This window comes from Rousettus aegyptiacus, unplaced genomic scaffold (assembly GCF_014176215.1).
Source record: "Rousettus aegyptiacus isolate mRouAeg1 unplaced genomic scaffold, mRouAeg1.p scaffold_m13_p_1, whole genome shotgun sequence".
NCBI classification, from domain to species: domain Eukaryota; kingdom Metazoa; phylum Chordata; class Mammalia; order Chiroptera; family Pteropodidae; genus Rousettus; species Rousettus aegyptiacus.
The window spans coordinates 177,885,931-177,900,315 of NW_023416284.1; the positions used below are offsets into that span (position 1 = coordinate 177,885,931).

At 36.6% G+C, this 14,385-nt stretch overlaps 1 long non-coding RNA gene and 1 pseudogene across 1 annotated transcript in view; one reads left to right on the forward strand and one right to left on the reverse strand.

The window, feature by feature from the left end:
* Positions 1 to 1,141: 1,141 nt before the first annotated feature.
* Positions 1,142 to 14,385, reverse strand: part of LOC107514797 — a 31,970-nt gene continuing 18,726 nt past the window's right edge. Inside the window, exons 2-3 of the long non-coding RNA XR_001597870.2 lie at positions 6,385 to 6,494; positions 1,142 to 5,488 (exon numbers count right to left, since the gene is read on the reverse strand). This is a non-coding gene — a long non-coding RNA (uncharacterized LOC107514797). The remainder of the gene's footprint in view (positions 5,489 to 6,384; positions 6,495 to 14,385) is intronic.
* LOC118605289 lies at positions 11,729 to 11,847 on the forward strand (annotated as a pseudogene).

A 14,385-nucleotide genomic window follows, 5' to 3' on the forward strand; every position in this document is an offset into this window, starting at 1 on the left:
TGGTACACATATCTAAGATAGTCTCTTTCTTCGATGTTACTTAAAATATGAGGTCAAAAACATACTAACATTAGTATTTTCATTAGGTTACCCAATCAGAATTTGGGAGAGCAGAATGTTAATATTAATTTAGCATCATTACAAGTACATGGCTTGCTCTTTATCCACCTAAAGGTTATAGCCAAAAGGTTAGAAAATTAAGAAATAATCAATGATCAGTCATCAAAGTATGTATTTAAATGTGCAAAATAGAAAAAAAATCTATGACAAAATCCTTACTTTAAAGATATTATGATCTAGTTAGGAGAATAAAAGTAACACTCATAGCCAACCTTTAAATGATAACAAGATAAGTAGTGCTAAATAATCTGGTATAAAGTATACATGCTAAGGTGACGGAAATTCTAAGAAAGGAGGTATTGGGATGGACTACAGTTGTCAAAGAGGGTATCGCAGAGGACCAAGGCTCTAAAAAACCTATGAGGATAGCAAGATCGGCATTGGCGAGAATGAGGAAAAGGGTATTTATCTGGGTAGCTTTCTGAGGTGGTAGTGAAGGGGCAAAGTTTATCGATGCTATGGAACAGTGGGAGGTCTAGATATTTTAGAGAAAAAATGATAGGAAGGTGGAGGGTCTTCAATGCCAAGGATCCGGTTTACTGTGAGAAGTAATAGTTAACTCGGGAAGATTTTTGAGTAGGACAGAAATAGAATGGCCATAGGGGAAGGAGGCAAAACAGAGTAGTAGGACAAGTCCTAGGCTAAAATCCCAAAATCTGCACGGCGCCCTCTGTCTGTGTCTCATGACCAGCATCCCGCAGGAAGAGCTACCTAACACCTTGGCATTGAGCAATGCACATACAGGATGTAGAAGTGTTTGATGACCTATAAATCATCATAAACAAATAAGGTGGTGGTGTTTTAATATTACTCTGAGAATAGTGTTGACGGGAATCGAGTAGAGAGGCAGTTGTTAAGTATTCACGGGTGAGGGAACAAGAACCTGGACTGTATTTATTAATGACTCAAGGTGGAACTCAGGACTTAAATATAAGAGCTGAAATTATTTAATCCTGCTATATTCTAACTTCTGATTTCCATCTAATGGGGTAAATAGCTTTTCTAATTTACTAGTCTCAAAATATACTTCAGGTCATAAATGTGTGACTCTGTATTAGCTGATATTTTATATAAAAATATCGTTTGTCATAATTTGCTCAATTATTGCTGAACCAAACACCGCATAACTAACACTCAGTAACACGTTAAACGATGACAACTGCGATTATGCCTAACAAAAATACTTATGCTAACGAGGTCTTAAAATGAGCTAAAATGCCTACCAAATAGTGATAAGTTAATAATGCTCTAGTTTTGTTTTGTTTTGTTTTGTTTTTTCATTTGGAGGAGGGAAGTGGGAAAATTTCCAAATTTAGGTTGCTCATCAGACATGGCATGGGAAGAGATGAAGCATCTTTTAAGGTTCTTCTACCTGACCAGCCAAGAAAATTGAGATGATTATAAGACCTTATAAAAAGAAAGTGAACATTTTATCCCTAAAAGAAAACCAACAAAGACTACTTTTAAAAATTCCATTAATAAACAGAGATAAACAAAGTTTTGTTTCAAATCCACATAAACTGCAGTGAGGTTGATAGTTAGGAATATAATTTGATGGCCTCTGTATATTTGTATGTGCAACGTTAGCAGCAAAAAGAAAAAAAAATCGGATGTGTCTATTTTCTCCTTACTCGAGAGAACCCTATGAATTTAAGGCTAGCAAAGTCTATCACACAAGCTTGTGATAGCAATAAGAGATAAGGGCATGAGGAAAGGACGGCCTTCCTGTAAAAAGCGCCTTCGAAATTTCTCGTCCCACGAAACTGATAAAAACTCTACATGCGGAGCACATGGAGAATGCTGAGGGCTGAAACGAGATTGCTCCCCAAACAGAGTGATATCCGGGAGGGTCGGTTTGCAATAAAGAATGAGGTAAGGTGAGCAAGCCGGATAGCAGAGACGTGTCCTTAGTGGAAAAGTAGCACAGGTAAAACTTCTCAGAGCTTCGTCAACGGGGACCTGTTCCCGAAGCAATTACTAAGAGGCAAACCAGTGAGGCGGGCTCCTCAGTGAGGCTCGACCTTTTTCTTTCAGAACCTTTTCAATTTTCTGCTCTATGATTCTTGGTACTTATTTACACACCAATGGTGTGGGTTGAATTACATCCCCCAAAAAGACGTGTTGAAGTTCTAACCCCTGGTACCTTTATGAGTGTGACCTTCTTTGAAAACCAGAGTCTTTACACATGTAATTAATACACAAGTAAGGATGAAGTCACACTAGAGTGGGGTGAGTCCTTAATCTAATATGAATGGTGTTTTTATGAGAAGAGATAAGATGCAGAGAGACACAGGGAGAGAACTCCATGTGATGATGAAGGCAGAGATTTTACTGATGAGTCAATAAGCCAAGAAACACCAAGGGTGTCTGGAAACTCCAGAAGCTAAGAGAAGGGCACGGAGCAGATTCTCCTCTAGAACCTTCAGAGAGAGCATGGCCCTACAGATGCCTCATGTTTGGACTTCTGGGCTTCCTCTCTAACTCTCAGAAAATGCATTTTGATTGTTTTAAGCCACCCAGTTTGCAGCTCTCTGCTACCGCAGCCCTGGGAAGCTAATACAGCAAACCATGCTTTATTATTAATCGCGTTGTGTAAATGTCTCGTTTTCCTCAATGAGATGGTAACCTCTGTGAAGGCAGGGTCCTCATACTTGTCTCTCCTTATCCATCCCGTGATCCCAAGTGCCTATTATCCATCCCCCGATCCCAAGCGCCTGGCTCACCGTTACAACAGAAACCAAGCCCGTCACTGTAACCACTAACACCAGGCAGTGTTCCCAAGTGCGAAGCGAAGACGGCTGAACAGGTGGCAAATGGGTGCTCAAACCTGCTGGATGCTAATTGCCAAATGGATGAAGCCTCTGGAGTGTATTTGTCCTAAGGCAAATTGCTGTATATTTTACTTGATAATTGTTTTCTAATGATTTCTATGTTGCTTGCTTCCATAAAATATTTTACTTGAGTGACACAACTAACAAGCATAAAACAGGACAATTAAAACAAAATGGAAAATGTCGGAGAAGAAAAAGGCAGGATAAGGAAAACTCTAGTTTTCGGCAATGAGTTAATTATTACAATTGAGTACTAAATATACCTCTGAGCTTACTGGCAGCCAAGGAAAAAAAAGTTTTATGGTTGGTGTTGGCAAAAAGGGAAAACAGTTAACTCCATCTGAAAAGCAGAATTTTCTCTTAATGAAATCTATAAAACTTGTACGTGAATCCTGCATGGAACCTTTTATGTGAACTTAATATATTATTCAAGAAATTAAATCATTGGTTTCTTTAATCACTATTTTGTGAGAGACATTGACATAGTTTGCAAACAAACATTTCCTAAGTAACTCCTGAAAAGACATCAAGGATATTATGGATTTAGTCATTGATTCATCCCACGGAACTTTCAGGACCCTGAAATGTATCAGGCCCTGTACAAGGTGCTGAGATCTACATTCAGTCCTCAAAGAACGCCCTGATTAGGGAAGACAACTCCTAAGAAAGACATAATAAAATGTGAAAGGTACAATAGTTAAAACAACGGATAGATTACTGAGCAACATGAAACTTGGCCCCAGCCCGTAGCATTAGAATGTGATTTAAAATAAAAATCTATCTGAGCTAACACTGCACAGTCCAGTTGCAATTCCTCCTGGTAAGCTGGCAGTCCTGGGAGAGATCTAGAGAACAAAGTAGAGGTTGGAAATTAATGGCTTATGGGCCTAATCCAAAAAGCAGATGTGTTTTGTTTTGCTCACACAGTAGTTGAGCATTTTTTGGTCCACTTAAACTTTTAAAATTATTTAAAGATTGAGTTTCTGGCTTCTTTGAAAATCAGAAGACCTGGACCACACAGCAGTTGATTGTCTAAGGTTGGAAAACTACTGCCTTGTCGTACTTGTGGGGAGCAGATTCACTCAATGGGAAAATTCTTCAACAAGCTCCATGTTAAAACTCTTGTTTTCTCAGAAGTGAATCATGTTTATAGATCAGAGATATGCAAGTTGCGCAGTTGTCATTCTGTTGTAAAAAAAAGTTTAAGACTACGTTTTTATTGTTATCTGAGTGGAATGTCAAGCAGCTGTTTACCAAAATGAACTCCCAGGCTACTTGCGAGATATGCATATCTTATTTTTCTTTCAAAAAGTGAGGTTCGATGTGTTCCAACAACTGAATGAACAAGTGTTTCAAACTCCAGAGTTATGTAGCACCTAATGTGACAAGTGGATCTGAAATCAGAAAGAACAGTAATGATGAAAATCACCACTTATTGAGCATTGAATAATGTATCAGGCATTGTGTTTCATGCTTTATCTACGTTTTCTCATTTAATTTTTACAACGTTTGTGGTCTAAGTTATCATCGTCATTCTACCAGCAAGGGCCTGAGGCTCAGAAATTCAACAACTCACCCAAAGACATGGAGCCGGTAAATGGCAAAGCTGGAATTCAAATCTGAGTCTGTCTGACACCAAAACCTGAACTCTTAGATACTGGATTGTACTCTCCCTAAAAGCAAAGTTCACCACAAAATGACAGTACACATAAATGAAATATATATGTGTGTATGTATGTACACAATACACACTTAGTATGTGTGTCCAATATTTTAACAATTATGACAGACATCTTGTCTAAAATATACTCAGAAGTATATGTTTGATGAGATGTTGCAAAGTAAAAGGAATTATTAGATTCCAGTTACAAACGGCTTGGCAATCTACAGGACTGTGTATCAATGAGAAAAGGTCCAATTATTTAGAAGACAGTACTGGGAAAACTGGTGTCTTATATTGAAAACAATAAAAATTCCTACAGATTACATGCAGATTAAAATAATAAGAATAGCACACTTAACGCCTATTATAGCGACAAAATTAGAAAGCTGGACAAAGCCAAGTGAGGGTGTGGAAATAGAGCGATCTTATCTGCATATTGGAATCACCTAGAAAACCTAAAGCACTATAGCTGCCTCAGGTCCACCCCCAAGATTCTGATTTAGTGAATAAGATTTATAGCAGGAGTTTAAAATCCCCCCACAAGAGTCTAATATGCAGCCAGGCTTGAGCACCACTGAGATTAAGAGAAAAAAAAAAAACTTTCAGGGGATACCGGGGGATGTGCAGCCATACTAGAGAACAATTGGCAGTACTTAAATTAGGTTTACACAAACCTTATGATCCAGCTCCTGAATACACACCCCAGAGAAGTTCTCACAGTGGCCTAGAAAACACACGTGCAATGATGTCCATCTCAGTGTGGCAATACTATGACTGGAAACAATCTTCTCATTTGTCGCAGAGGGGAATGGATACCCAGTGCACACATTTAGCAGGAGGTTCCATACGAGTGTCTGGCATAGAGGGAAGATGCCTGGTTATGATATAGAGAGTCATCAGTATATAGGCGTCATATAAGGCCACAGGGCTTAACGAGATCACTTAGGGTGTAGAGAGATAAGAGAGGCAAAGCCCACGCCTTAGATACTCCTACCTTTAGGGAGAAGCTATGAAGGAGCTAACAAGGGGGATTAAATGGAGTGGCTGATGAAGAGGGAGAAAAGGGGGACGTGGTGGCAGGGAAGCCTAGAGAAGCAGAGAGTGGGCGACCACGTCACCTGATACCTAGATGTTCAGCAGGCTATGCCTCAGGCAAGATGCAGGTTATCCCTCACCTTGATAAGAGCTGCTTCTATTTCATGGTGGAGACAAAGGGCAATTAAAATGGACAGAGAAGAAAATGAGAGGTGAGGATAGAAGGCAATGAGTTGATCCTTTTAAGGAATTTGCTAGGAAAGTAAAAGACAGGATAATATCTAAATGTCTAGAAAGAGATGTGCAAAAGGTAAATCTCGTTTCAAAAGATAGTTATTATTAAGACACGATTGACAAGCCTGCGGAAGGAACTAGTAATGTCGATTTGATTAAAGTTGCAAGAAAGGAAGGGAGTGAGGTTCTAGAGAGCATGTGAGGGGACAGATTCCAGCACACATGTTTAGGGCGGGCTACATGGCTGCAGACACAGGTCGGTTGGTGGAATTGGGGATGAGAAGTAATAACTATTTGTTTCCCTTTCTTCGGAGAGTATAAAATACAGCCATCCACCTAAAGTGAAAGAATCAGAGTGTTGGAGATTTGATAAAGATAATTATTGCTGTTGGCCGGATCATTTCTACTATAATAGATGTTACAGATTAGATGCTATTTTCCTAAGAAATCTCTTAGCTGCTGTAACAACTGCCACATTATGTTGTCCTTCTGTTTACTTACCTCTCGCCACTTCCTCAATCAGAGTCCAGGTTTAGAGTTTGAACCCAGCGCCTGGCTTGGTGTTCTTCACAAACGTTTGTTAAGTGAGTCATTGCGTGTACGGAAAGGCCCTGTGTCAACAGAGTTGATACTTTAAGTAGATTCCAAGGCATAAATGATTGTTTTCAACCAAGTCTACAAGTACCTTCTCAAGGAAGGAAGTGACTATAAGCTAATTATTAAACAAAGAGTAATACTGTTATCTAGATTAGAAATTTAAGTATAGTAGCTCCTAGAACAATCCCACAAGTTGTTTTTAAATAATCAGAGAAATGATTTTATACTAACAAATACTTGCCTTTAAAAATCAGAGAGTTGTTAATAGAGAAATGACTTACAAAGACACATTCTTCCCAGTGCAGACTTTGAAGGGAGAAGATCTCAGCAAAATCAATGCCTCTCAGATTTAATCAGTGAGATGATACTTAGAATGAAATAGCTTCAGAAATATATTATTTTGTTCTAAACCTCTCTGGGTTCTATGTGCTCTCGTTAGACTACTTCCCCCCCTCCCCCCCCGCCCCCCAAGAAGCTATATTAAGATTTAGAGGAATAAATTCTCATTACATGTCTCAGCTCTAATTTTTCAATAACTGACATCAGTGTAGCTGACGCTCAGACACAGTTTTCCTGAAAATGTAGCATTCCTTCATTTCACTTCAGCCTGAACAACTATTTTTTAGTTATTTGTAGTGAAGGTCCGCTGGTGATAAATTCTCCTAGCCCTAGTTGATCTGCAAATTTCTTTAATTTTTCTTAACGTATGAAGGATATTTTTGCTAGACATATAATTTGGGGTTGACAGTTCCTCTTCTTTTCCCCCAGCTCCTTGAGGAGATCATTCCACTGTGTTCTGGCCATCCCTATTGTGTTATTCTATATGGGATATATCTTTCATCTCTGGCCTTTTTGAAGCTTTTCTCCTTATCCTTAGTGTCCACTAGTTTGGCTATGATGTGCTAGGATGTGATATGGGTTTCTTGGTCTTTTTGCATCTAGTCTGCCTGGGATTCACTCAGCTTCTTCATCTATTTCATCATATTTATAAAACTGTGGCTATTTTTAAAAATATTTTTCTCTACTTTTCTCTATTTTTGGGACTCCAAGTACACTTTTCATTGTTATCTTTTTCCTTTTTTACTGTTTGTTTAGATAATTGCTATTGATCAATCAGTAAGCTAGCTGACTGATTCTTTTGCCATCACCAATGTATCAATTTTTAATTATATTTTCAGTTCTAGAAATTACAATTAGTTATTTCTCTAATAACTTTATTGAGGTGTAGTTTATATAGAATAAAATTCACTCATTTTAACTATACAAGGTGATGATTTTTTAAATAAGTTTACAAAGTTGTGTAACTATCACCACAAGCTAATTTTAGAACATTTTCATCATCTGTTAAATGGGATCATATTACATGTGGTCTCTTGTCTCTGGCCTCTTTGACTTACCATAGTGTTCTTGAGGTTCATTTATGTTGTGTGTGTATCAATACTTCATTTCTTTTGATTGCTAAATAGAAGCCAATGAATAGACCACATTTCATTTATCCCTTCTCAACTTGGTGGACATTTGATTGTTTCCATTTTTTGTCGATTATGAATAATACTGCTATGGTCCTTCATGTACAGCTCTTCTTATGGGCATATGTTTTTGTTTCTATTGACTAGATTCTTAGGAGTAGAAGTGCTGAGCCATATGATAAATCTACTTTTAACATTTTTAAAAAATTGTAACACTCTTTTCCATAGTTACTATATCACTTTCTGGTCCCATTCACATGTATGAAGGCTATAGTTTCTCTTTATCCTATCAAACACTTGTTATTATCTGTTTTTTTTTTAATTATGATTCGTGTGGATGTGAAGTGATATCTATTGTGGTTTTAATATGCATTTCCCTAATAACTAATAATATTGAGCATCTTTTCACGTGCTTAATGAGCATTTTTTAATATGTTCCTATCTTTCAACCATTTTTAATTGGGATATTTGTCTTCTTATTATTGAGGTATAAGAGGTTTTTTTAAAAATGTATTTTGTGTACAGGTCTTTTATCAGATATATAATTTGCAAATATTTTTCTCCTCTAGGTCTGTGGCTTACTTTTTTCTGTCTTAATAATATGTACAAGTTTTCTTGATTACGTCTACTTTATCAATAGTTTTCTGATATTGCTTGCGAGTTTGGTGTCATGTCTAAGACATTTTGCCTAATTCTAGGTCATGAAGATTTTCCCTTAGTTTTCTTCTAAGAGTTTAATCTTACTTTTAGATCTATGATCTATTTTAAATTAATTTGTGTGAATTCTCACATGTGTATATCCAAATTGTCTCAGCATCATTTGTTGCAAAGGCCGTCCTTTCTTCATTGAATTGCCTTAACATGTTTGTTGAAAATCAATTGACCATAAAAGGAAAGGTGTAATTCTGGACTCAATTTTGTTCCATTTATCTAGATGTGCATTCATATGCCAGTACTCTACTCTCTCTATTGTAGTAAGTTCTGAAAGTGGGAACTGTTAGTACTCCGTATTTGTTCTTTTTAAATATTTTTAATAGTTTTAAAAATAGTTTTTGTTTTTCTGATGCAATTTTCTGTTTGTTCATCATAAGCTATCTGTATGTTCTTGAGCATGATTGTATTAGCTGCTTTATGACTCTTGTCTGATAATTACAGGATCTCAGAGTTGATCCCCATGACTTCCTTTCCTTTTAAGTACAAGTCATATTTTCTATTTCTTTGTATGTCAGCTAATTTTGAACTGTGGGTTGGATATGTTCATGCTACATGTGGAAACCTTGGATTCTGTTATACTCTTTAACAAATAACTGTAGAAATAATAATAAAATTAGAAAATCACTCTTTGCAACTCCTAATAAGTAATCGATTGAGGTACCAGTCTTTAATGCATGATATATCCATTGGAGTAGGAAAGTTGCATAGAATCTATATATAGGCCCACAGATTTTTTGCTAATTACGAAATTAAAAATCTACAGTGAAATGATCTTAATTCCTAACTCAAGTGAGCAAACTAGTGTCACCAACAATAAGGGACAGTATTCTATTGTATGCTTCCTGATACGATGTGAAGCACACAGCTTAATATAAATCTAATTGAAACTTTAGCCAGCTAATAGAAAATACAACAGAGCAAAGCAAGTTAAAATATCAGGAAGAAACAATAAAACAAATTCAAAATACAGTACATTCTACAAGACAATTGGTCAGGACTCATCAGAGTTAATTTTTTTAAGTTAAATAATTCGGGGACCTCTTCTAGAAAAAATAGACCAAATGTGGTGTAAGAACTTTGATTGGAACTAGATTCCAAAAACCAGCTTTAGAAATCATTTTTAAAACAAATCAATTGAAATTGGTATAGGGAAGTTTATATAATATTAAGATTTTGTTGTTGTTAATTTTATCAAGTATAAATAATGATAATTTGTTGATATAAAAAGTTTTTCTTCTTTTTGGAGAGGCAAACTATACCACACCATTTTCAAGTGGTTCAGAAAAATATAGAGACAGAGATTGATAATCTGTCTAAATAAATCATATGTAAAATCAGGTACATAATAGCTGAATCTAGGCGATGGGTATATGAGTGTTCATTGTAATGTTAACTTTACTATATGTTTGAAAATTTTCTCAACAAAAGATCAAATTAAAACACCCCTTGCCTACCCAACAGATTATCAGACTTCTGGGTAGAAACAGATCCCAACACATTTCTGCTAATCTGCCTCCTACCAAAATTTTGTCATTTTCTTTTGCTTTGGAAAAAATGCAAGACAGTTTCCATACCACTATCTGCCTGTATCTCTCATACCTGGGAATTCTTTCTTTACCCAGATATAACATCAGATAGAGAAAAAAAAAATTGAGATGGGGCAAAAGGCAGAAGCTTCCATTGTCTCTGAGGCCTTCCATTGCAGTGGATGATGAAGAGCTGAGCTTATCTCCCAGATCTGGGTGCAAACATCCAATCCAGCGTCTGCAGCATCCTTGACCTGATAAGGCACAGCCCAAGCTTATGCTGACCCCCGAATGTGACAGCATTATTCCAACTCAGCAGTTCGAAGAGAGCTCCTTTTGAGGGTATTCTATTAGTGATTCCGTCTTGCCACTGCCCACGGAGGTCTTTTGCATCCCACCCCTCCACCTCATTTCCGAAATAAAAGCTGTCGAATAGTTCAATCGGCTTCATTAGGTGTCTGGTGTCAAGAACTATTATAATCTCTGCTGTGATTTGATGATATTCCCTCGCTTTGTTATTTTTCAGCTCCTAATTGCACCCTATACTTTTGACATCTCTATTGGACTGATGTTAATGTCAACTTGTCCTGATTCATGTGCTCTATTGAAATCTGGTACTGAGGCAGTGGAAATATGAAGCGGCTGAGGACTTTTTGAAGTGCTCTGCCTACGAGCCTTTCTTTTTGACTTCTGTAGCACCGAGAAGTAATTTTATTTTCGAGAAAAGAATAAAGGCGTATGAGTTTGAAATTTTACATGATGTTAAAAGTGCACCAACTAATGTTCAATTTAGAAAGGGAAGAGGCATGAAAGGTAGTGCAGTAATACTTGATAGTAAGTTTTGGGAAAAATTAAAATAACTTAAAAAAATGTACACTCAAACACATCCTGAAAATGCAAACAGGTTCAAAGAAGAAAATAAAAATCAGCCATAAACAAACCCTTGTTTGTTATCTTTTGGCTATACAACTTTAAAGATTTTTTTTGCACACAGATATCTACTTTTTTAGTTTTTATAAAGTGCAATGAGACAATCAGCATTTATTTTACATCCTGCTTTATATATACATCATATGCCACTGACTTCTTGTCATTACATTAAATATATGCTTATATTTTTATAGTCTTGTTATATTCCATTCTTTAACAATTTGTTTAAATAATCCCCTACTTATGAAAATGTATATTATTTGAAAAATGTTTCCTTAATGGCATCATGTGTATAAAAACCCACTGTTCCAACCTGAGCCAACCACTTTGACAGTCACATCTCTAGTTCTACTTTGGAAAATTCCAGCCTCCTGCCTCCCAAGATGACAAATAAATGTAAATGTCCTTCAACAGATAAATTTGGGAAACATGAGTAACAAAGCAAACAATTTTTATTACTCATGAATTCTTGAAGTTCTTAATATCGCTGTAATTCTTTATAATCTATAAGAGAAAAATGTGGCGATCACCCTTTCCCAAACTCATCTCCTTACAGAGCAGTTTAAGGGCATAGTATTCCATGGAAAACCCTTAAAGAAACTGTGTTCCATCTACTGCCATGCTGCTCTGAACAAGTTTGATCCCATCTAATCTTGGAAGTTAAGCAGGGTATGGCCTGGTTAGTGCTTGGATGGGAGACCACCTAGGAAGACCAGGTGCTGTAGGCATAAAAAATAAAATAATAAGGGATTGTAAGCTGACAAGGTCCTTGCAACCTGTGAGATCAACCAAAGATTGCCTCACCTAAAAGGGAAAAAGTAAAGAAGAAAAGAAACAGTATTTCGATCCTCTGTAATTATTATCTTTCATCAATTTCTGTTTGGGTGTTCTGCTACCAATTTAAAGTCAACATTTTCCCCCAACATATTTAGTATATTTATAATTATTAATTAATTTTAAAAAAACAATTCAATTCACTTCAATAAAGGAGACATTTATGGTATATTTACTATATGCCAGGTATTGTATTAAGTGGTAGAGATAAGAATATCTGGAAGAACCAAGCCCATGAGCTTCTTTATCATTGGGCCCAAAGAACAATTAATAGTTTTAGTGGACACTTAGTGTTTTGCTGTCCCAGTTCTGACCAATCAGACAGTCATAATCTCCTAAGCACAGACTCAATTCAAGCCAGTCAGATGTCATCTGGGGCTATTGTGACTGCTGAGAAAGAAGTACCCACTCCTTCCTCTGGATTTGAACTTGGGTAAAGCTGATTTGAGAGGTGCTGGGTCTCAGGATCAAGTCCAATGGATAAATGCTTAGCCAAAAGATAAAGGTTAGGTTCCAGTGAGCTGAATGCAACTGTTCTTGATCCACGTGGAGTTTAGTTATATGAGCAAATTCGGGTGACTTACATCCCAAAGGGTCCTTGCTCATATAATATTGTGTTTCTTCCCTTGTGAAAAATCATTCAAAATATGTTAGGAAACTTTGTTGGCTGAGCATAAATATAATTTGGTATAAATGAATTCTTTTTTGATGATTTAGAAAAACACACAGTGAATTCTAAATGTTGTTTTTTAACTAAATCTTTGATCTCAGTTTGTTTCCTTATGATTGACCTATTTTTCTTTCAAGTGAAAGTACAATGAATTATGATTAATTGAAAGTTTCATTTAGGTTTGGTTTTAGTCGATCAGGCCCTTACTATATATATATAAAGCCATTCTAGTAAATGACCAAATAACCTAGATAAGTTTAAGCAATACTTGTTTCTCCAAAATTGAGGGGATTATTATTACATGATCCTACATGAACTATGTTTGTTTCACTGAAGCCTGAAGAAATCTACTTTTAGGTTATACCAGAGAAGTCTCTGATTTGGAACCCAGATTAAACTAGGGTCCCCCAATATGATCTTAATAACATTTTCATTGATTGCTTATATATTCCTACCATCCTGAGGATCCTTCTGAGTGAGAACTCTCTCCCCCACCTGGGATCTGCCAAATTTCTTTCCCAATCAGTGATAACATTTCTAATCTCATCCACAGAGTGAATTTTCCTTGATCTTGCTGCTCAAATCTTAGATCCTTGGGCTGTTTCTCTCTCCCAAGTTCAAACCCAGCATCTCTAGCAATGGTATGCTATTGCTGAAGTTTAGCCTGGCCTTTTGCAGAGAGATTGGTCTAGCAAATTTTCAATAATAAAAAAAATAATCAGTTGTGATAGATGTCAGCGCGGAGGACATAGACCTGCAAGTTTTAATGGTATTATTCAAACAGCTGTAATAAGTATATAATTATGTTATGTAAGTCTATAATATTATCTGGGTAAATCAAATGATGGCATCTTTTTAGGTATGACAACCAGCTGAAAACGCCCCCTGATGCATGTGCCCAGAGAAGGCTCAGAATGCCACGCTTCTTCTCTACTAGTTTTATTTAGGCTACAAGAGTTGCCTTCGAGAGATAGATACTAAAATAAAATAAATAATCCCCGTCCCCCAACACACACACACACACACACACACACTCCATGTCTTTTTATCTTTCTCCTTTTCTGATTCATGATGGAAAGACGCGGAACTTTTGTGTGAGGACAAACTAGCCCTGAGCCTTGATGTTCATAAAACCATATTGATTTGATTTCCCAGAATGAAAAAACATGCAGTAATCTTTTTGTCCTGTTCACCAATTTACAAGAAAAAAATAATGTGTAGGTTTCTGGTCTGAATTTGACTGTCTTCAAAACTGTATATACTTCATGTGCTCGTTGGCTCTATGAGGTCTGAATATCAGAATCGAGACCAATGGCCTCTCTGGAACAATAGGAAAAGAAAAAGTGGTTTTGCTGATGGGCTATTTCTTTAAGACAGAATTTCCCAAAGTATACTCTATGGGATGTTAGCTTTTGGTTTGATCAGGAATCAAAGGGAACAACAATACCTATAAAATAGAGGACAAAATAGAACTTGCAATAAAAGCAGAACGGCATAGCAAAGGGAACACAGAAATATACGAGGGGATGCTCGGGGTTGCTTAGGAAATTTTAACACGATCTTTTTTTCCCTTTAGAAACTCGACAGTGCACTAACTGAGCCTGGTGAGAAGCCGTGGCCTTATTGTTGCATGAAAGTTATATTTGAGGATAGAGTTGGGCATGGTATGATTTCAAAAGGTTGTAGAAACACAGTCCTTATCAACAGTGAAAGGCTAATTTTTCCAAAAATTTTGCTCCTATTTCCATTTACTAACATAAAA